This window comes from Canis lupus, chromosome 32 (genome assembly GCF_011100685.1).
Source record: "Canis lupus familiaris isolate Mischka breed German Shepherd chromosome 32, alternate assembly UU_Cfam_GSD_1.0, whole genome shotgun sequence".
Classification (NCBI taxonomy): domain Eukaryota; kingdom Metazoa; phylum Chordata; class Mammalia; order Carnivora; family Canidae; genus Canis; species Canis lupus.
The window spans coordinates 27,368,490-27,391,753 of NC_049253.1; the positions used below are offsets into that span (position 1 = coordinate 27,368,490).

The 23,264-nt window shown below is 38.3% G+C and overlaps 1 long non-coding RNA gene across 2 annotated transcripts in view; it reads right to left on the reverse strand.

Moving 5' to 3' along the window:
• LOC111093657 overlaps positions 1 to 23,264 on the reverse strand; it is a 110,548-nt gene that overhangs the window by 86,377 nt on the left and 907 nt on the right. The window contains exons 2-5 of one of the 2 annotated variants that reach the window (XR_005382862.1): positions 21,466 to 21,998; positions 20,525 to 20,623; positions 4,356 to 4,554; positions 1,996 to 2,064 (exon numbers count right to left, since the gene is read on the reverse strand). This is a non-coding gene — a long non-coding RNA (uncharacterized LOC111093657). The remainder of the gene's footprint in view (positions 1 to 1,995; positions 2,065 to 4,355; positions 4,555 to 20,524; positions 20,624 to 21,465; positions 21,999 to 23,264) is intronic. The other variant, XR_005382863.1, reaches the window with a different exon arrangement.

The window sequence follows — 23,264 nt, forward strand, 5'->3', positions numbered from 1 at the left end:
GTAACTGGTTCCAATCTTGGACTGGTCATATGACCAAATAGAGTGAATGAAAATTATCTCCCAAAATTTTGTTGGAACTCTTGAGAACTTTCCTTTCTACTACATTGGTAGAATGATAGAGCAAAAGCTTAGAGACAAAGAAACAACTTGCCTGAATTTGTAACTAGCAGAGGAATGATGTATCACATGATGAAGAAAGGCCAATTGCTGGATCTATCTGTATCTGAAGCCATTTGGCCTACTCCATTTAATAATCTAATGAGTATCTTCCTTTCCATTTATCTCAGTTTTTTAATTCAATCAAAAAGGCTTCTCGTACAGAGCATAATATGAGTCTATAACTTTCTATGAGACACTAGTCAAGGTTTTGGAAGCAACAAGACAATGAGAATCACTGAGAAGATTCTGTGGTGGTCAGAATAATGACCTCCCCCAAAGATGTGCACATTTTAATCCCTAAAACCTGAGAATATGTTATTTTACGTGAAAGAAAGATTTTTGCAGATGTGATTAAGGATAAAGACCTTCAGATTAGAAGGCCCAATCTAATCACATAAGTCCTTAAAAGTAGAAAAGGGAGGCAAAGAGGTCATGAAATGGAATGGAAGAAGAATGAGGAAAGATTCTAAGCATGAAGAAGAGTCACATCTGTTATTAGCTTGGAACATGGATGTAATAGGCTTTGATCTGAAAAATGTGGTGCCATCTAGAAGCTAGAAATGATCCACAGCAGGAAGCAAGAAAAGATGAAACTCATCCTTACCACTACAAGGAACTGTGTTCTGCCGACAGTCTGAATAGAAAACGTGTTCTCCCTGAGAGCCTCCGAAAAGAAATTTAACCTGCTGGCACCTTGATAAATATCCATTCCAGACTCCTGACCTATGAGCTATAAGGTAATAAATTTGTGTTGTCTTAAGTCACTACATTTGTGGTAATTTGTTACAGCAGCAATAGAACTAATACAGATTCTGATCACTCTATTTGCCTTGGAGAATCTGGGAATCAGACCATACCACCAAAAGTTCTATTAGCAGGATCCCCTGGACATTAGGAGAGGAAACTGTGGGCCTCATCTTCAGGGTAATTATATTAGCACACCCACAGGATAGGAGGAGAGAAATACAGCATAAGAGAAGGCAGAGATACCAGGCTGATAAAACATGTGCCTCATTTTGTGTCACTGAGCCATCATTGACATGGAGCACATTTGCTGTGCTACCCTTGGGCTCTGGTAATCATGTTCAAAATTCCTAATTCAGCATTAGTAAGGAAAAAGCAACAAGGTTGAGCCTTGGAGACCTAGAAAGCAGTAATCCATGATGGAGAAACTTCTCTCCATCATTGTTAGTACACATGGCGGAGGTTCTGACAGCAAGGGAGAGTGGTGACAGGAAGGGAAAGCAATAGGAATGCTGAATGAGAACCACAGGAGCAGTAACACTGACAGGCTCTAGAATGATCTGGGCTTCTGTAGCAGCAAAGTTATAGCAGCCACTAGGGAAGAACATGAAATCCTCAGAATCCTTAAGTGGGGGTGGAAAGAAAGGAGAGAGTCAGAGTTCCACTGAGAATTCTGAGGAGCAGTGAAATCAAGGAATAATAACTGAAATTATTATATTTATATAATATAATAATAATTATATAAATTTATATTATATTATATTATATTATATTAGTCCTCAGTGTCCTCCAAACCCCCCAGCCCAGCTGTATATGGGTTTACACACACACTAGTTTATATTTACAGAATCTTCTCAGAATCTCATAATCTAAATGAGCTCATGCCCTTTTTGTTTTTCAATGATACCCTTGCCTTCAGGATGACGTCTTGGAGGACCTCTCAAGGTCCATCATTCAAGGCTCTGTTAATAATGGTTTTATGCTACAAGGTCAAGACAGGCAGCTTTCCAGCTTATGACACATTTGTGCTGAGTTGACACAATGAGAAGGCCTAGCTACTTCTGACAGAATGTTTCTCTGCTCTTCGTTTACCTGGCTTCAGATGTCTTCTGTAGAGAATTTTTCAGGGTGTTATTTAGTTATAAATCTCTGAAGAAAGTACTGGCAAAAAAAAAAAAGTTTTTAAAGTGGAGATCTTAAGCAATATTTTCTTCATTCAAGAAAAATAGCTTTTATTGCTAAAGCATCCGAGTCAGCTTCCTCTCTTAGGTAAATCACGATTTTATTTTGTCCCCTTTTTGTAATGTGCTAGGATTGTACTCCTAAAATGAATGGTTATGTTATATGAAAACTTATGCTGTATTTGAAAAATCCTAAGAATTTTGAATAATTCATTTAATTTTTTAAAAATATTAGGCCCTACTTAAAGACACTTCTAGCTATTTGGACTTTGATGTTAATGGGCCAAGAACAAAACGACAGAGAAATTAACAATGGTAATAGCAACAAGAATTCGTTAGGCCAGTGCTTGCTATATGCTGATGAATCGTAAGGAACTCATAATGAATAAATACCATATTTTAAAAGGTCATAACCTAGAGATTTTATGCATGTATTCTTTTGTTTATTTACTCATGTATAGATATGTCTTTGTCCATTAATGACTCAGTTGAGCTGATCCCAGATAATCTATAAAATGAGGGCTAGTGACCTCTTGATACGCAATTTGAAAGAAAGCATTCCAGTTCATATTTCTTACAGTAGTTTGAGCTTGGGAAATTTTAAAGAAGGCAACTGGAAAGTGGTTGTTTTTTTTTTTTTTTTTTTTTGTATAAAGCTATATTTAGTTTTATTTGTTTATCTTCCTTGCTGCTTAATTTACCAATCTACATCTACTAAACAGCAAACAATGGCATGTCCTTTCTAACCTCTAGGATTTTCTGTGTCGGGAAGGACAGTTAATTGCACGCATACAAATTACTCCATGGTAAAGAGCAATGCACTGCTTTTCCTGAATCATTAAGATTAATTTTTCTTTGCAATTCTCAGAAATAGCAATCTGTAAGATTAATAATATACAGTAACACAATGTGCATTTTTCTTTCCTTTATTGTTCTTAATAAGTAAGGGCAAGGATTTGAAGTAATATTAACTAAGTGTTGCTCATTAAACTCACACACTCAATACAGTTGAAAAAGAAAATAATTTTGTGGCTAAATCCTGTTTTCCTATAATCCACTTTGATTCCTGGATTTATAAGAAATCCATATTATCAGGATACTGGATTTTTAAAATATTTTTAGGAATTGTGTTCTTCTTACTAGTCAATCTTTAAAAAAAAAAAAAAAAAAAAAACCTAGCAAAACAAAAAACAGGAGATTCCATAAAATCCTCTCATGTTAGCTTTGCTTAAGTAATGATAGACAAAATGTCTAAGATACCTCAAAGAATTTAAGAGATGTAAAGAATCTTGACATCATCTGCTCTATACTCCCTTCCCCACACCCTTCAGCCCTGTTCTGTGGGCAAGAAAGATGCCTGCTTTGCTCTCCACTGGACCCCATTTCAGAAAAGAAAGTTGAGGCCCAGAGAGTGGTGACCATTATCACTTCACTATCGGGTAAGCAAGCAGGACTCCTAACTTCCTGTCCAGTTTTCATTTCCTGCACCCAGAGTCCCTGGAGGATGTGAAGGGTCAAAACAAAAATTCAAATAATGATGTAGATCTAATGTTAGGGCTAGAAGGAATGTAGTCATCTAGTCCAACTCCCATATTTTCTAGATGAAAAATATGAGACCCAGATAGATTTTTGAATTGTCTGGGGTCATATGCATTGTCAGAGGAAAAGCAGAACCCAGTGGTGTTGCTCCCTCACCCCCACTGTCATCAGAAGTCAACAGGCTGTCTGTAATAGGACGTGGGGAAGTAAGGCCAACTACCAGGAGCTCGATGGCTCTTTTATCTCTTTGTTTCTCACAGATGAGTTCTATGTAAATAACTTTCTCCAAATGTAGTGTGTATAACTATTTCAAAATGAAGATCCTCAAGACATTCCTAAATTCCTTGAGTAAATAATAGCCAAATAATTAATTGGCCTTTTAGAGAAAACACACTAACCTAACTCTCACTTCTCCCTTCTTGTGGTACATAAGGAACAGAGCCATATTCTGCCATAATTTGTGGTTGAATGTCATAATTACATTCTAGATACTCCTACTGAAAATAGAGGTTATCAGGTGCCATTGGCACATAGCTCTAATATGTCATTTTTTAGCTAAAAAAGAAAATATGTCCTAGGGGAGAAGCAAGCAGTGCTTAATGGATCAAGAGAAATGAACCATTGCTTTTAGTTGTACTTTTTATTTAACCTATTTGGAATGGACTGAATGTTTCCCCTAAAATTCAAATACTGAAATCACACCCCCAATATAATGGTATTAAGAGATGGTACCCTTGGAAGACAATTGGGTCACGCGGGCATCTTGCAAATGGGATTAACGCCCTTATACAAGGGACCCCTAAGAATTTTCTTGCCTTCTCCACCGTGTCAGGATACAGCAGGAAGATAGCTGTCTGGGAACCAGGAAACAAGCCCTCATCAGACATTGAATCACCTGGCATCTTGATCTTGGATTTCCCAGCCTCCAGAACTGTAAGAAACAAATGTTTGTTGTTTAAGGCACCTAGTCTCTGGTATTTATTGTAGCAACCCAAACTAAGGTACATGAACTCTACATTTTCAATAGAAAGAACTGTGAAATCTGTATTAGTAGACTCTCAGATGTGAGGGCATTTGGAGACGTTGGTGAGAAAAGCATTGAGTGGGTGTGATGGTGATGGCTTTCCAACTGTGTGCTGAAAACAAATCTTGTCACAGCCAAACCCTTAAAACTCCCTCTCACATTCACTTGATACTCCAGGATAAAGATGTGTTTGCCACAGCATCTCTGAAAAATTTAACTCTTTCTTAATTCATTTATAACCTGGGATCTGATTTCTTTGAAGTAAAAACAAATTAACACAAACTGCCATTATATAAGTTTCACTTGTGTTAAGTACTGTGCTATGTGCCTTAAATACATTATGCCCAGTGTCATACAAGATGGATCTCATGAGCTCCCTTTACAGATGATGAGTCTGAGAAGCTCAGAAATTGCCTAACAGGTCAGTTAAATAAGTAAGTCAAGAACAGGTAACTTAACAGGTAAGTTAAGGACAGAGATTGCTTCCCCTTGCCTTTCAACAGAGCCAGGTGATCTCCACAGATTCCTCTTCTATTCTGATCCTACTCCACTTTGCAACCCCATCTATCTTACTATACTACATCTAAATGAGGTTTGGAAATAATGCCCAACCTCAAAGAGGCTGTACTGCCCCTGCTCTGACAGTGGAGATGGTTTGCTCACTTCCCATTGTTAGAGCCTCAATAATAAAGAAGAATTGGAGAAGGTCAAGATGAGACTTGTTTTTAGTTTTGCTTTTTACTTAACCTATAGTCTACATTTTCAATAAGAAAAATAGTGAAATCCACATTACTAGACTCTCAAACTCAATAGGGCATTTGGGGACCCTGGTGAGATAAGCATTTGAGTGGGTTTAAGGAGATGTTTGAGCAAAGGAAAATTTGGAGATTGAATCTTGACACTTCTTAATCAGAATAATATTCAAATCCAAAAAGTGGAGCAAAAATAAGTACTAACTATGGGATAGAGTGGGAGAAGGAAACAATAAGATTAAAAAGATTTTAGAAATACTAAGTAAGATAGAAGGAATGTAGGAGGTGATGAGGGTGATAGTGTGGTTGGCAGGGGTGGAGTTTTGGCATAATTTTAAGTGTATACCTAATAAGATTTAAACATGAGCTGTCAGAGGAATAGTTTCTAGGTTAAAACAAGGTATAGACAGAGACTTAAAAGATCAGAGATTTGTCACTGTTTCTTAACTTCTATAAAATATTACGTAATTATGTTGACTCTTTCAGCAATAAAAAGTGACCTATCCTTCATATTAACATGGAAGTTAAATCTTGTCCATGATTGTTCGACAATCTTGTAACATTGAAATATCACCCAAAAGGAATTAGGCTTTATGTTTTGGGTAAGACTATTGATTGAGTTGGCGTGTATATGAAATTTGTGTAAAAATAGTCTTCCGAATCCAGTATGTTTTTCCTATTATAGTGACAAATTAAACACTCATCTTAACCTTAGTCAGAGTGGCACATTTATACTCAAAGGCTGTAGTGGGTCATGATGGGAAAAAAAAAAAAAGAAGATGAGGAGTCTATAAATTGTAATCTGTAAGTAAAAAATGCAGTATTTCTGTTTTCTAGGACTCAGCTATGAAGCAACATTTAAGAGAAAATATCATTACTATTCACCCTATCTTTTACAGACATCATTATTATTGTAATTGTATGTTAAAAACTATGCATTTTTGGCAACAACTGCTCTGGCCATTTGCTATAGAACAATACATAGGTAGGTAAGTAGATGATCAATATCTAGATAGAGAATATCGATAGATGTGGGCAAACATATGCATGTGTCTTTAAGTATCTCAGTGTGATGCATGTATACTCTATCATTTTTTTCAAATTTTGGCTAACTGAAATATTTCTAGACTTCAGAATTTTTAAATACCTATTCCCAGGCTCATATATGACTATTTGTGATCTTTGGGGCAGGTGGTATTAAAACATCTTATAAGTACAAAATTAATCTGCGTTGCTACAATCGGAGAAAAAATAACCCCCAAAAGCCCCACGAAAACTATTACCTTTGCCCCCTGTCTCCCCAACAGACCATTCCCACCTTGAGGTAACTTTTTTTGTCTTCTCACCCATTCGTGTGGTTATTAGCTCAGGTTTGGGAGCAGCTCATTTTTCTAGATGCATCTGATAGTTTTTAATGCTGGTTTTTGTTTTGTTTTGTTTTGTTTTGTTTTGTTTTGTTTTGCCAGTGGGTGACAGAAATGTGTGCCAAGGTTTTTTGCCCACATAAAGTTCTAAAATTAAACATCAAGAGTTATCTTTCCACTTCAGGAAGTCCTGTGAAAGCTTAGATTGTTTTGTCATCAGGTCAGTAGAATATCTGAGGAAATAGGTTCATCGGTTTTCTGTCTTCATCCAATGACAATATAGAAGATGAGAAGACTTACCCTTCCAGTTAGAATCTGGGGAGGCTTCAAAAAGAGAAACATGTTAAACACTTTAATCTCACTCATCTTGACCTCTGTGGTTAGTAATACACTCAATGAGTCCAGAATAAGACATGTCTTTCTTACCATTACCAAGCAAGGTTTGCTGTTCTCATTGTTATATTTGCGGTTTATACATATTTTTTATATTTTAGATACAAGATGAAACATAAGGTACCACTTTATCCACTTTATGCTACATAGATTTTCCTTTCCTTTTTTTTTTTTTTTCTTTTTTAAGATTTTACTTGTTTGAGGGGAGAAAGAGAGAAAGCCCGTGCACATGGCCAAGAGCATGGGGGGCGGGCGGGGAGGGGCAGAGGTAGAGGGAGAAACAGAGTTCTCACTGGGCAGGAAAGCCCAATTCCCAGGACCCTGAGATCATGACCTGAGCTGAAAGCAGAGCTTAACTGACTGAGCCATTTTGATGTCCCAGCTTTCTTTTTCTTATCATTGATTATTTTGTTGTTAGGCAATACACTTTAAAATCACTAAAAGCACAATAGAAAATCAGTAAACATTTTATTCTTACCCCTTTGCATAATTTTCTCTGTTTTTCCACAATGCCATATTGGGGCTTTTTGCCCATTTGGAGGCTCTCCTTTAATGAGCCCTGAAACATCTATTTGCAGTAAGCTGCAGTAAGATGCAGGTAAGTATTGTCCAAAGAACTTCAGTCTCTACATGAAATATCTATAAGAAAGCCTAGAGAAGAGATGCCTGGGTGGCTCAGTGGTTTAGCTTCTGCCTTCAGCTCAGATCATGGTCCTGGGGTCCTGGGATCAGGTCTCGCATTGGGCTCCCCCCAAGGAGCCTGCTTCTCCCTCTGCCTGTGTGTCTGCCTCTCTCTATGTGTCTCTCATGAATAAATAAATAAAATCTTATAAAAAAAAAAGAAAGCCAAAGAAGATCATAAACAATAAGTCAGATACTTGGAGAAGAACACACTGCACATAACCAACAGTTACTGAGTACAGCTAAGGAAGAAAGACAACTATGATTCCTGCCCTCCCAAGATCACAGCTATTACTCTTGACTTATGAGCAGGTCAACAACAAGGTGGCAGTTAGTATAAGTGAGGATTGAGGATGAGTTGGGGAAGAATCAGTGAGAAGAGGTCATACTTAAGAAAGTGATGTGGATAAAATTTTTTCCCAACCCGGGTGATAACTTGTTGTGCATTAATTATCATGAAACTCAACAGTTAGCAAACATTTTTTGTGGAGGGCACACTAGTAAATATTTTAGGCTTTGCCATCCAATAGTCTTTGTCACAACTATTCAACTCAGCAATGTTCCAATTAAACTTCAGGAACAGGCATCAGCTAGACTTGGCCTAAGGGCCATAGTTTGTTGACCCCTGATATAAATTATCACAGTTTCAAACTTGGATATGTGTTTAGAGAGTGATATAATTAATAGAGAAGGAAATAGAAGGAAATTTGGGTTTCATGAAAAAAAAAGACTTTGGCATTAATAAATATTTGATTTAATATGACAAATATTTCCCGAACACTTACTGTGTAATATTAGGCATAAGGTATAAGGAAATGGATAAAATATGAGCTCTGCTCTCAAGGAACTCACCGTCTATCATACAATGGATAATCATGACATGGAATCACAGCTTTAGGGAAGTATTGTGTCCTGAAATAAGCAAGCCATATATGTGGGCTCAATAAAGTGCCTCATTCAAATCACAGTTCACAAAACACACTCATGGTTCAGTGAGCTGGGTTGAGAAGGACAAGCTGGAAAAGTTGCTAGTGCACAATGACAAAGGAAATAAGTTCTTTGGTTTTAAATACTGAGAAAGTGTTGTAGTCTGAAAAGTATGCCCCCTCCCAAAGATATCCACACCCTAATCCCTAGAACCTATGGATATAGGTTCCTTGCATGGCAATGGAACTTTCTGATGTGATTAAATTAATCACCTTATGATGGTGAGATAATCCTGGTAGGCCCAATAAAATAACAAGGGTCCTTCTAAGAGGGACCTGGGTAGGTCATAACTAGAATAAGCTGCTGTGATGACAGAAACAGAAGTTGGGGTGATTTGGCAGCCAAACTAGGAATGCTAGCAACCTCCAGAAGCTGAAAAAGACAAGGAACAGATTCTCTCCCAGGGCCCCTGAAGGAACTAGCTTTGCCAGTGCCTTGATTTTAGCACTCTAAGTCTCATTTTAGAGTTCTAAGCTCCTAAACTATAAGATTAAATTTGTGTTGTTTTAAGTTAAATTTGTGAGAATTTCTTAACATAAAAACTATAGAAACTAATTAATACAAGAAGTAAAACCAACCTAAGTTATACTGTGATCAAATTTTATTTTTTCCCCCAAACTCCAGAAGAGAAAATTTATATTCCTAGCCCCTGGAATAGTGCCAGAAGCAGAGTATATGCTCAATTCAAAAACAGAGAAACAATAAATGTCATAGTAGTACCATGATACTTCAGAAAGATAGGAGAGTTTTAAAACTAGAGGAATGTTCCTACAGCGAGAAAAAAAAAAAAAAACTTAAATGCTGTTGGGAACTATAAAAATAGCGATGTCTTAGCCACATGTTTACACCTGATAGGTGAAGATGCAGAAGAATTATTATATAAATTTAAAGGTAAATTAATTATTGAGTCAAATTCTCCAATACGCAGTCCTTTTCTCATATATTCTTTTGTTAGTTACAAGTGAGGGGGTCTAAACTTCAGTTTTTTTAATAAATAACTATGTTTTTCTTTGTCTACACTTCTGATCACTCCTGCTATTCCTCTTGTAACTGAACAGGGAAAAAATTCAGGAATCATTTAGGGGTTGATGTGAGAAGAAGTCTGAACCTGATGATTCCTACAAGCCTTCAAGTTCATGTCCACATCCCTCAGCATTACTATGGCAAAGAAGGGGGCCTATCTCCCCTCTCCTAAAAACAAAAGCCTTTGGGGGCACCTGGTGGCTCACTTGGTTAAGTGTCTGCCTTTGGATCAGGTCATGATCTCAGGGTCCTTGGATGGAGCCCCTTGGTGTGGGGAGGCTCCCTGCTCAGTGGAGAGTTTGCTTCTCCCTCTCCCTCTGCATCTCCCCTACTCCCACCACCTGGCTTGTGCTCTCTGTCACTTTCTCTCATAGATCATAAAATCTTTTTTTTTTTAAAGCCCCATCAGACTGATCTTGTATGGCCACTTTGCTTCTTTAAACTTTTCCTAATTTGAGAGGTAGTGGATATAAGATAAAGAATGAAGAAAAGAAAATGAACTCAAATATCAAATTCAATAGTTGCCTTTTTCTCAAACCCCACCAGCCACAAAGCATTGTTAGTGAGAGTCAATGGCTGCTGTAACAAACTCCCAAATCTTGGTGACTTAGCATAGTTAACTGAATTTTGTGTTAACATATAAAAAAAATCCAAAATAAATGTTCCTAATCAGTGGTCAGTCTTCTGTGTGGTTAATCAGAGACCCAGGACTTCCCAGGGCCTTGTAGTCTTCCATGAGATCAATAGAAGAGAGAAAAGCATGCAGAACATTTTCGTAAGTCTGGAAGCAGTAGATAGCACTTCCACCATAAGCCAGGAGTCAGAGTTCTTTCATATGGCTACATGCTTCTAACTGCAAGGAATTCTGGGGTACACAGGACAGCTATGTAACTGGGAGGTGGACAAAACAGATTTGATAAAGATAGAGGCTCTATATAGGCTGGCCTCTGGCTACTGCCCCCAACTCATTTCCTATTTTTCTTTCCTTCGTTTAGTGTGTTCCAACCATTTTGGCCTTCTTGCTGATCTTCAAATATACCCAGCCAAAGTCCTGCCTCAGAGCCTTTGTATCTGAAAAGCCATCTAACTATTCACTAGATATGCACACAGTGTGCTCCCTAACTTCACTCTGCTCAAAACCACGTCTCAAGAGGATTTCCCTGACCACCTCCACCCATCTAAACTCGCACCCTGTCACTCCAGTCTCTTACTGGGTTTTTCCCCTCGAGGACATGCATCATTATCATCACTATCTGACATTATAACATATATTTGTTTATTCAATTTTTATCTGTTTCCTCCATGAGCGTGTAAGCTCCTAAAAAGTCAGAGACTTTGTCTGTTTTGTTCATTGCTGTATTTGGAGCATCTAGAACATTGTCCAATGCATAATAAAACACCAAGTATGCATTTTATTGAATGAACTGTTTCTTAAAAAGGACTTCAAATACGTAAACACTGCAGGGGCTCTATCTTCTACTGGCCCTTTTTGAGCACAGGCCAGGATACCCTGTCTCTTAAATATCTCTCATACATTCCACTTTCTCATCCCACTACCTGCTCTCCATCTTGAATTTAAGACTCATTTCAAGGATCTTCTCTTTTCGCAAAACGCCAGCTGTCCCGTGTTCCATAGTGCCTCCTGTGTAGCTCATGCCTGTATGGAAATCAACTGTTTATGCATCTGTCTCCCCCGCAGGACTGTGAATTTCTCCTGGCCTGGGCTGTGTATTATTCAACTGTGTGTCCTCATTGCTTAGTATAGTGTCTGGCATATGGTAGAATCAGCGAATATCTGCTTGTCAAGACTGTCCAATGATTTGGAAGACTTCTTGCTTCAGGAAAACTTACCTAGAGAAAAAGAGAATATCCACTCAAACTTCTCTAAGCAGTTTTAGTAAGAATTTGCCAAAACATTATTCCTCCCAACTCCTTCAGAACTGTAAGAACACAAACGAAATTATTCCTTGAATCGTGTATAATTAGTGCAATGGTTATTAGAGCTGGATTATTTATTTTCTGTATTTTGGCTATTGTTGACAATGCGGCTATAAACATCAGGGTTCATGTACCCCACATCCTATTTATGTCATTTTATAGAATTTAGAACATAATCTTATTTTAAATGATTATAGAGATTTTAGTATTTATTAGTTTTTTACTTTGAACCATTTTGTTGTTCAATTCATGATCAGAGAAATCAGGCCTAATAGTAGCATCATTGCTATAAGGAAAAAAGATCCATTTCATACTAATATACTATCTGATATAATTTCTCGAACTGTCTTATATAGAGAGATACAGAGAGATTCCTTATAGTAAATGAATAATTAGGGAGATAAGCCATCCTGGAAATTACATAAAGAAACAATAAACCATTCAGTGATTAGAAAATCAAATATTTTTCTAAAATAGAGAAGTCCTTTTTACATTTGTCTTTTTTTTTTTTTTAAGATTTTGTTTATTCATGAGAGACACAGAGAGAGAGAGAGAGAGGCAGAGACACAGGCAGGAGAGATGCAGGCTCCATGCATGAAGCCGGATGTGGGACTCGATCAGGGCTCCAGGGTCACGTCCTGGGCTGAAGGCAGGTGCTAAACCGCTGAGCCACCCAGGGATCCCCTGCATTTGTCTTTCATGTGTATAAAAAGATTCCAAAATTTCTGGTAACATTTAGAAGGATGTAATCTTATCAGACATATTTTCAATCTATAAAAAATAAAACTATATATCTAGGCTTTATGGAACATACATATATATGTATATATTTTCTGTGATATATACATATATTCATATCTACACACATACAGTATATATAACACTGTATATATATATATATATATATATATATATATATATATATATATATAAAATAACTCTGGATATGTGTATAAAATCTCTTCATATTTACCATGGTCAATAACCATGTCTCCTAGGAAAGGGAATCATGACTTTTAGTTCTGTTCCACCATATTATTTGCACTTACAGACTGATTAGGTATTGGTTCTACATTCATCCATGCCAAAAAAGCAGGTTAAAGACATAGCAACCGAACTGGATGTGAATCTATAAAATGGATTCTATTTAGATCCTCACCAAAAAATTAGTAATGTCTAAGCTACTACATCATGATGAATACCAGCCATAGAAAATTAAGGCAACTGGGTATTACAATGTTAACCTCATTAATCAATGAATATGAGTCTATAAATCCATAAGAGCCAAGTATAGCCTAAATTTCTCTGGGATCTTGAACAGGTATCAACCCATTTGCATTGTCACTAATGAGTATTGTAGTGACTTCAGGTTTCAGGAAATAAAGTGAGATACCTGTTACAATTCTACCTTTAATTAAGGTATGAGGAAAGACAGGATATGAAGATCCATTTTTCCTTCGAGTTTCCAGGTTCTACTGCCATTCTAGAAGAGCTGTTAGGTACATCAGATTTTCCATTCTGCACAAATCCAGAAGGCATCATTTATATAGAATACAAGATATATTCCTTGAGTTGTGCAATTTCATTACTAGATCAACTTAACATCCACAAACAATGTGATTATAACTCGAATTTATTCATTCGTTAATTCAGTCCTTGTTAACGACTGATGTAGTGGTGATGCTAAATGCCAAGTGACTTTATTCTTGCAAGGGCTTCATATCCAATATAGAAAACAAAATCAGGGACTATATCTTATTTTGAATTTATTTGTTTTATTTTTCTTTTGTGATGCAATACTGCACATTTCCAGCAGGAATCCTTGTGGTTCTATATTGAAAAATAATATTCCATCCAATATATTGTAGGTTAGAGCTGTCAAAAAGAAAGAGCAAGAGACCAGCTGGCTGACTGATTGGCTATTTTAGGCAGGATCTCCTGGGGCTCTAGTACCTGTATGAGGCTAATACAGGCCAGGAGTTTAGCTTTGCAGTTTGCTAAAATCAATTCTCTCTGTTCACCCCAAGTGTGATCAAACTCTGGAGAAATTATTTAGACTAAAAAAACTCAACAAGACATGGATAGGCAAGCCAAAGTATGAATTTATTTGTGTAGGTTGATATATATGGCAGGATATGTATCAATGATCAGGATGATGCACTAAGGAAACTGAGTTAGAGATGAAAAGGTTGTGAGCTCAACCTAGGATAACAGAAGTTAAGAAATTTTAAAAAGTATTCTATTGGGCTAAACTAGCTATTAGAATGATATTTTAAATAGCTTTTTAAAGATATAATTCACATAGTATACAATTCACCCTTTTAAATTGTACAATATTTTTGGTATATTCACAGTGTTATGCAATCATCACTCCTATCTAATTTTAGAACATTTTCATCACCCCAAAAAGAAAACCCATACCCATTAGCAGTCACTCTCCATTTTCTCCTTTCTCCTGCTGTACATCCCTAGGAAACCACTAATCTACTCTCCAACTCTTGTAGATTTGTGTATTCTGGATAGATTGGCTATCAGTGGGATCTTTTAATACAGATTTTTGTGGCTGACTTCTTTCATTTTGCATGTTTTCAGAGCTTATCCATGCTGTAGCCTGTATTAATCCTTTTTTATTTCCAAATAATATTCTATTTTATGGATATAGGTACTATAGTTGATGGGTATTTGGGTTGTTTCTCCTTTTAAGCTGATATGAATAATGCTATTATGAACATCTTAATACAAGTCTTTGTGTGAACATGTACTTTAATTTCTCTTGGATATATACTGAGGATGTAATTGCCAGGTCATATGGTAACTCTATGTTTAACCTTTTGGGGACATGCCAAACTACTTTCCAACAGAGCTGCACCATTTTTAATTCCCTTTCACAACTATGAACATTCTGATCTCTCCACATACTTGCCAGGATTTGTTATATTCTGTTGTATGACAGTAGACCTCTTAATGGATATGAGGTAGTATCTCATTGTGGTTTTAATTTGCATTTCCCTTATGGCTAATGATACTGAATGTCTTTTCTCTTTTTAAAAGATTTTGTTTATTTATTTATCAGAGAGACACACAAAGAAAGACAGAGACATAGGCAGAGGGAGAAACAGGCTCCCTTTGGGGAGCCCAATGTGGGACTTGATCCCCAGGACCCTGGGATGGCATCCTGAGTGGAAGCCAGATGCTCAACCACTGAGCCACCCAGGCATCCCTTGAACGTCTTTTCATGTGCCTATTGACCATTTGTATTTCTTTGGAGAAATGTCTATTCAGATCTTTTGCCTGTTTTTTTGAATGGAACACATATAAGATTTTTATTGACAAGTAATATTACATGGTATGAATATACCACACTATATAGATCCATTCATCAGCTGATGAGTACTATTAAATAATTATGTTTTTATAGAGAATGTTGGTGATCTCAGCAGATGGAGAAGGGGGAAAAAATTGGACTAGGGAAACTAACTCAATTTATGAGCCTGACTCAGAAAAAAAAGTAATAGTGTTTGAAAGAATGGGCAAATTTTATTACATAGAGCTAACATCTTTAAGATAGGAAAAGGGTAGAGTAGAGTTCAAAGTGAATGAGGCAGGGAAGTCAGTCTCCAGATAGTGGTTATATTTGAAGTCACATGCTAGTTGCATTCTCTTTTCAGGAGGTTCATCCAATTTATAGCTGAACTCCACCAAATTACCAGAAAAGGTTGCACCTAGGTACCATTAGCCCACTGCCATTGGAGAAAAAGGGGCTGGCAAGAGCTAAGAAGGGTTAGGGTCTCAGACAAACATGTTGGAGTACCAGCAAATGAAGCTTTACTGAGGTAGCAAGCAGAATTAGGACCATATGAGCCAAGAGAATACAGTGGAGAACAGGGAGGAAGATGGATCATCATCGCAGATATGGTGGCTTGTGGCCCATCTCAGTCGTTCCATGTCAAATATGGAAATTCAATGAGATGATTTCCATAGGCCACCAGCTGCATGCTGTAAGTCTACTGCCTGCCTTGGTCAGAGCTGGGTTTGGGACTCAAAAGCTTGAGGACAGGTAGGGAAAATCCTGAGGTAACATGGAGCAAGAGAAAGGCAAGGACATCCAAAGCTCTCCAGCAAAATATATATCCGATACTAGCTTATCTGTCCGTCTATCTAACATCTGGGTTTTTTTGGTTTTTGTTTTGTTTTGTTTTTTTTCATTAGAAGAAAGTTCTAACTCCTCCTTTGGACCCTTTCTTCCAGCATTAGAACAGATTTGTGAGCCTTTGATCTAATACCAAATGAAACGGTTCTTTTGTGATTAGGGGTCATATTGTATGAAAAAAAAAAATTCCTTTAAATACCAGAATCATCCCCAGCCTGCTAAAAAGACCCCATTATGAGAGCCCCCACCCCCACCCCCGGGGAATAGCAGGGAGCAATTGACCTGGGAGCCAAATGCAATGCAAAATGGTGAAATGTCATGCCAGATGCATACTCTATGCATTGTTATTTCTGTATTTCTCCCACTACCTCTCCCCAATACTATGCATTTATATTGACATTAGCTAAATGTGTGTATGAACTTTTGGCACTCTAGGGCTTTCATTGCATCAGTTATACTCTAATCTCTTTTCCTGATGCTACACTCCAGTTAGATTAAGAGAATTGACTCTGGAGACCCATTGATATTTTGGCCAATGAAATTTTTATTTTTATTTTTTTAAGATTTTGTTTATGAGAGAGAGAGAGAGAAAACACAAACAGGGAGGAGAAGAAGAAGCAGGCTCCCCATAAGCAGGGAGCCTGATGCGGGGCTCCATCCCAGGACCCTGGGATCATGACCTGAGCAGAAAGTAGATACTTAACCAACTGAGTCACCCAGGAGCCCCTGGTCAAAGAAATTTTTAACAGAGACTTAGGATATTGGCAAATATTTTATTAAGCACTTAACTAATATTGTTTTTTTGTATCTACTGTGTGTTAGGCACTGTGCCAGGTGCTAAACATAAACCAGAGAAAAAATTCCTATCCACAAAGAAATTACAGTCTAAGGGTGATAGTAAAGAGGCAAATGAGTAAATAAGCAATGAAATACCCAGTGATGAACAGATAGGTGCTTTATGAACACAAAGTAGAAATACTTAACTCAATCCCACAGACTCAAATAGCCTTTGCAGAGGAAATGGCTTTACCTGAGACTTGAAAGTTAAACAGGTATGAGCCAAATGAAGTGATGAGGGGGTAGATATGGAGTGGTAAATCATGCCAGAGGGAACAACTTACAAGAAAGCACTCAATACATTTAAGGTATATGAAGCACTCAATAGAATGTATCAAGCAGTCAATCAGATTCTCTTTCCTGGAAAGTTTGAATGCAATCTGCACAGAAAAAAAAGAAAGGTTTAGGTAGTAGTGTAAGGAGAGAAGCAGAAAAAAAAGTATCTAGAAGATTGTTCAGAAAAGAAGAAGCAACAGCTGATGGCTGCTTCTAAAGGAACAGTGTGATCAAGTTACCAGAGAATTTCTCACTGGACCATAAGTATCACAGTCCATCATGGGTCTGCTACTGTATCCTGAGAAATACATTAAGTTTTTCCATGCAGCTATTATAAGAGCCTATAAGAACTCTTCAGTTGTGGGAGACAAGTCCAATTTGAAAATGATTAACCAGTGTAAAATTCAGTGGCAGACCATAAATTCAAGGATGACTGAATGTAATGGTTTAAAATCGTATCACCAGAAAAAGAACTGTTTCACTTTCACTCCATCTCCCAGCCCTGCTTTTCTTTCCTTCGTCTTCCTGCTTCCTTTACACAGCCTGTCTGCAAATGGTCCCTATTAGCAGCTCCAGTTTTACACTTTACTAGCCAGGGGACCCCATCTTCCCCAAGAGTTCCAGCCACGGTTTGGGTCTTGCACCCATCCATGAACCAATCACTGAGGCCAGGGACAGGTGGTTCTCCTCTTGCTCTATCCTACATTATATTTTTCCCCCTGAGTCAGGGTCAGCTCCACCTAATCACATGGACTGAGGTATGTGGGCCTTCAATGGAAAACTGAGATGCAGTGGTTGGCAAGGGGAGAATGGAAGCTGAGAGGATGGAAGCAGCAGGTGTCTTCCCTAGACAGTTCCCAGGACACCCTTATTTCCCTTTAAACAAGTGTTCAGCAGCTTAGGGGAACTGAGCATGATTTCTGCTCCTTGTAGCCTAAAAGTACCTAGCAAAAATCATCATTTGAAAAATGGTCCTGTATGAAATATAGGTTCACATGTATGACATGAAGTTTTTAAGTAGAAAGTGATGGTTATCTGCAAGTATAAATGGCTAAAATGCCCAAAGGTAAAAACCAAATGCTTCCACATTGCATACTCATGACAACAGTGTAGACACAACCCCAGTTTTCAGAACCTAAAGCCATGTAGGACTCCTTTGTCTTAGAGTTTAGCTAGAAACCTTTTGTTATGAAATGATTACTGTCTTCTCTCACTGTAATTAGAGTAATTGATTTAAAAATGCCTAGCACAACAGCTGGAGCAGAATCAGTTCTTTAAAAAATTGTTTGCCTGGGATGCCTGGGTGGCTCAGCGGTTGAGTACCTGCCTTCGGCCCAGGACGTGATCCTGGGGTCGCAGGATCGGGTCCTGCATCCGGCTCCCTGCATGGAACCTGCTTCTCCCTCTGCCTGTGTGTGTCTCTGCCTCTCTCTCTCTCTCCTTCTCTCTCTCATGAGTAAATAAATAAAGTCTTTAAAAAAATAAAAATAAAAAATGGTTTGTCTTGAATTCCACAAATGTGAACAATCAATAGGCTAAGTTTGATAATAGAAAATGGCATAACGCAGGGGCGCCTGGCTGGCTCAGTCAGAGGAAAGTGTAATACTACCTCGATCTCAGGGTAGTGAGTTTGAGCTCCACACTGAGGGCAGAGATTGCTAAAAATAAATAAACAAACATTAAAAAAAAAAGAAAATAGTATAATTCAAGGGCTTGGTCCTCATGGAACACTGAGTTCATTAAGGAGACAGACAAAAATACAAATTAAGTACAGTATTTTAATAACTACAACAAAGATTGATACTTGATTCAGGCATATCCCAGAGGAGGAAGTAATTAAATATGAGAATGGGTGGTTTTGGCAAGTGTTCCTGGAGGAGGTGAAAGCTAAATCGAATTTTGAAAGGCAACTAGGAATTTGGTAAGTGGCTATGAAGAAAGGGCATTTCAGGGGGGGGGCGGGTACAAATAAAAGCAAAGTCCTCGTGTTGTAGAACAATATACTAACATGTTCTAAAAACTATCACAGGAATAGAAAATGTGAGTTAGGGAGCAGCAAGAGATGATGCCAGTGATTTGAGTTTCTCTTATCTGATCAATTGAATAAGACTAGTTTAAGAATATTCCAGACAGAGATAATCTAAACATTAAATAGGAAATTGATTATACAATGGAAAAGTAAGTATACAAAAAATGACGCTGCAGAAGGCTATTTTGTATCAGAAGAGAAGGGACAGGAAGAGGTGGTTGGGCAGGAAGGGAGGGAGGGATGCAGGAAGAGAGGAAAGAGGGAGGGGAGGAGGAAAATAAGTAGGAACCTGACCTATATGGCTTGCTATGGTCTTCCAGAAAACCAAATGCACTCAGGTAACATCAAAACGGGCCAAATGTGAATCTTCGGTGTTTCTATACTGATTCTCTGTGAAAGATGCAGCTAAGATCCCAGAAGAAGCTGACCTTCCTTCTCCCTTACTGACAGAACCTCAGTTTTGATTGGGGCACCAGGATGTCTAGCCTAAAAAAAAAAATCTAGGCAAGCCCATTCCTCCTTGCTAGGTGCTCATTTTCAGAGGCTCCCTGGGTGATGTGGTGGTGACTGAATTCTGACCAAATACTTGGGACTAGGAGAGTGGGTTCTGGAAAATAATTTTTCTTGCATGAAAAAAAATTAGAGGTTTCTTTTTCCACAGGAATTCTTTTCTTCCTGTTGGAGAGGAGCACAGAAATCTTTTCCCTCTATCCTCCTAGCTTCTCCAGCTGAGGCCCTACAAATTAGACAGACAAAGATAAATTAAGGAGGGAAAAGGAAACAGAGTTGATTTACACATGCACCCTGCCTAGATGCAGTGGAAACTCAGTGGTGCATAACTCAAACCAGTGGGCTGATCTTAACAAAGAATGTTTGTAGAAAGGTGACAAGACAAAGGAAAAAGGGGTACAGGCTTTTAGGGACAGCAAACTGTGGGAAAGTAAATATATGAGGGGAACCTAATGAATGAAAGACAAGGGCTATTTTAGTAAGATCTGTTTACAGACCCATCTTGGGATGGGCTCTGTCTTCTTCATGGCCATAAAACTTCCCCAGGAAAGGGGGTTTATGGCCATCCTCATTTCTCAAAAGTTTGTTTTTTTGTCAGATAAGGAAAGCTCCAAGAAGGCTTTGTTCTGCATCTGTTGGTTCCCATTTGCCTCCAGCTCAAAATAATGCTTATTGCCAAAGCGGCATATTTTGCGGTGGCACATTTGGATCCCCTATATTGCTTTGAATGTAGTTTGTAATGATAGAATTTTTGTAGTGATGGCAGCAGCCTTCTTGTAGCCACGCAGTGATAAGTCTGTTTAGAGGCCAGTACTGGGCTGAATGTGGGGATATAAAGGACATAGTAGTTATGGTCCCTGAGACCAAAAAGCCTATAACCCCGAGTGTCAAGACATGCCCACGTGCATTACCAGGGAACAATTACAAAGCAACTTACAGTATTCCTCAGTGCCAACTAGCGTAGGAGTGATGGCAGCCCTCCAGGATCTACTGTTGGTAACTCCTCCTGCCAATGCTTCTTGCCAATCCAGCTAAGCTGAAGAAGTTTTTAGGAAAGATGTGACATTTAGAGAAGATTCCAGTCTCAAATTCTTATCTTTTTCAAATACATTGCGGCCCCTGGTTAAGCACTACTAACAGCTTTCACTCAGATAGAAAATATACTATCAGACAAGCAGGGGCTAGACATCGGGACTCCGTCTTGGGAAAGGTACTTTTAGCTGTCAGACATCATGAAGGTGACTTCATGATGATTTGGATTCCTGGTTTGTAAACTGGAGATGATGATCCATTCAACAGATATCTCCTGAGCACTTACCAAGTGTTGGAAACTATTTTAGGTGATAAGGATATAGAAACAAACTAGAGACAAAGTCCCTGCCCTCATAGGTAATAGATATCAATAAACTCTATCAAGATGCAGTAGCAAGCCCCGTGGAAAAACATAAAGCTGGCAGGGTGAGAAGGAAAAAAGAAAGGCAGATAAGCGGGGTGGGAGCTGAATTTTTACATAGAACGGTCTAGAACACACCTCTTTGATGAGAGGCTTTCATTTCCTTCTCTGTGTGTGTTTGCACGCGTGCGTCTGTGTAGGGGGAGGGAGGCACACGCATGCTCAGGCCTGCTTTTCTGGGGGCTTAGGGGTGGAAGTCAAATGACTGAAAATATGTAAGAAGTGCTTGGTAAATAATCAGGCGATATAAAGCATAAGATGTTATTATGGTTGTTCTTATTGCAGGGAAGTCTGAACTCCTTAGTTTGACATTTAAGATCGTGAGCATCGTAACCTTCCAACCTACCTTTCCAGTTTTATATCCACTCTCCTGTATAAACCTAACTCCCCAATTTATCTAATTCACTTAATGATGAATCACGTACCATCTCCTGTTGCTTCTCCAATCATTTCTTCTGTTGAAATCCTTTATTATTCCATTTTTCATAAATTCTGTGTGCCAATGAAATGATAAACTTCTCTACAGCAGAATGTTTCTATAAATGCCCTGAGCATAAAAGGTGTTCAATAATTTTTATTGATTTCGTTTGACATGCTGGTTGAATGTTTCTCATCACTTTGAAAACCATCACTCGGTTTGGAATTTGATGTTATATTCTTTTTGCATGAGTTTTGACTTGCATTATTTATCCTGGAACAGTGTACTCTTTGAGAAGCAGAATTTTGAAACATTCTGATAGCTAAAGGCGGCCTTTAATGGTGGTTAGGACTTCCCCTAAGGTTTATCTTAGTGTCATTCAGACCAATAGGCAGCCTCTAATCCCTTATGTCCCTTTCACGACCATATTCTTACAGATCTTCATGGCCTTTTGATGTTCTTGGGGTATTTCTTGCCGCTGCACATTTGTTATAGTCTCTTGCATGACTTTCAAGTGAATTTTTCCATTGAAAGAACGTCCTAGCAGTCAGAAATCAAGCAGAAGAGAGGGATGAGTAACGTATAGTATAAGTACTATAGGATAGGTACTAAGTGAGGTTTAGGGAGGCATAATAATGATCCTCCAAAAATATCTCTACATCCTAATCCCTGGGACCTATGAATATGTTACCAGACATGACAAAAGGGTCTTTGTAGATGTGTAAATTAAGGATCTTGAGATGGGAGAGATTATTCTGAATTATCTGGGTTGACCCAAAGTAATCACAATGATGTTTATTAAAGGGCTGCAGGGGGGACACCTGGGTGGCTCAGTGGCTGAGCGTCTGCCTTGGACTCTGGGTGTAACCGGGGTCCCTGGACCGATTCCCCCATTGGGCTCCCCACAGGGAGCCTGCTTCTCTATCTACCTATGTCTCTGCCTCTCTTTCTGCTTCTCTCATGAATAAGTAAAATCTTTAAAGGGGTGCAGGAATATCAGAATAAAAGGAGATAAGACAATAGAAATCTGCTCTGAGTGATGTAGTCACAAGCCAAGGAATGGAGCCTGTCACTAGAAGCTAGGTAGGAACAATAAGGAAGGAAAAGATTATCCCCTCAGAGCCTCCAAAATGAATGCATAGCCCTGCTGATCCTTTGATTTTAGCCCTATAAGACCCATTTTCAGGCTTTAGACCTCCAGAACTGTAAGATAATACATTCGTGTTGTATTAAGCCACTACATTTGTAGTAATTTGTTACAGTGGCAGCAGGAACTAATACAGTAGTTTAGTAAAAACAACCCCCAAAATAGAAACCTGTCACAGTCTAGCCCCTACTGCCTGCGTATTAATTGTTAGTCTCAAGAAAAATCACTCCACCTCAGTTCTTCTTTCCTGTAACATGAAATTATTGCTGCCTTACAGTGTTGTTATGAAGACAGAGAAAATCATTTATGTGAGCGCTTTGTAAAGTGTTTCATTCTACACAAACTTTGGGCGTAAAACTTTGCCCGAGCTTTTCTTAATGAAGGTGAGAACTAGAAGAAAGACATCTGACGTTGGTGCACCAATGCCTTAAATGAAAAAAAAAAAAAAAAAAACCCAACAAAACAAAAAAAATATAACCACCATAAAAAGGTAACTGCCCTTGTTGTTTTGAAAGGGGCTGACCACAGGGAGGGCCACCCAGCACATGTGTGATAACCTTCTCTCCATCAGCCAAATTGAACATGATGAATTGATTACTGCATTTTGACCCAGAGCTAAGACACAGCCTTAGGGTCCTTCTTAACCCAACTTCAGAAAG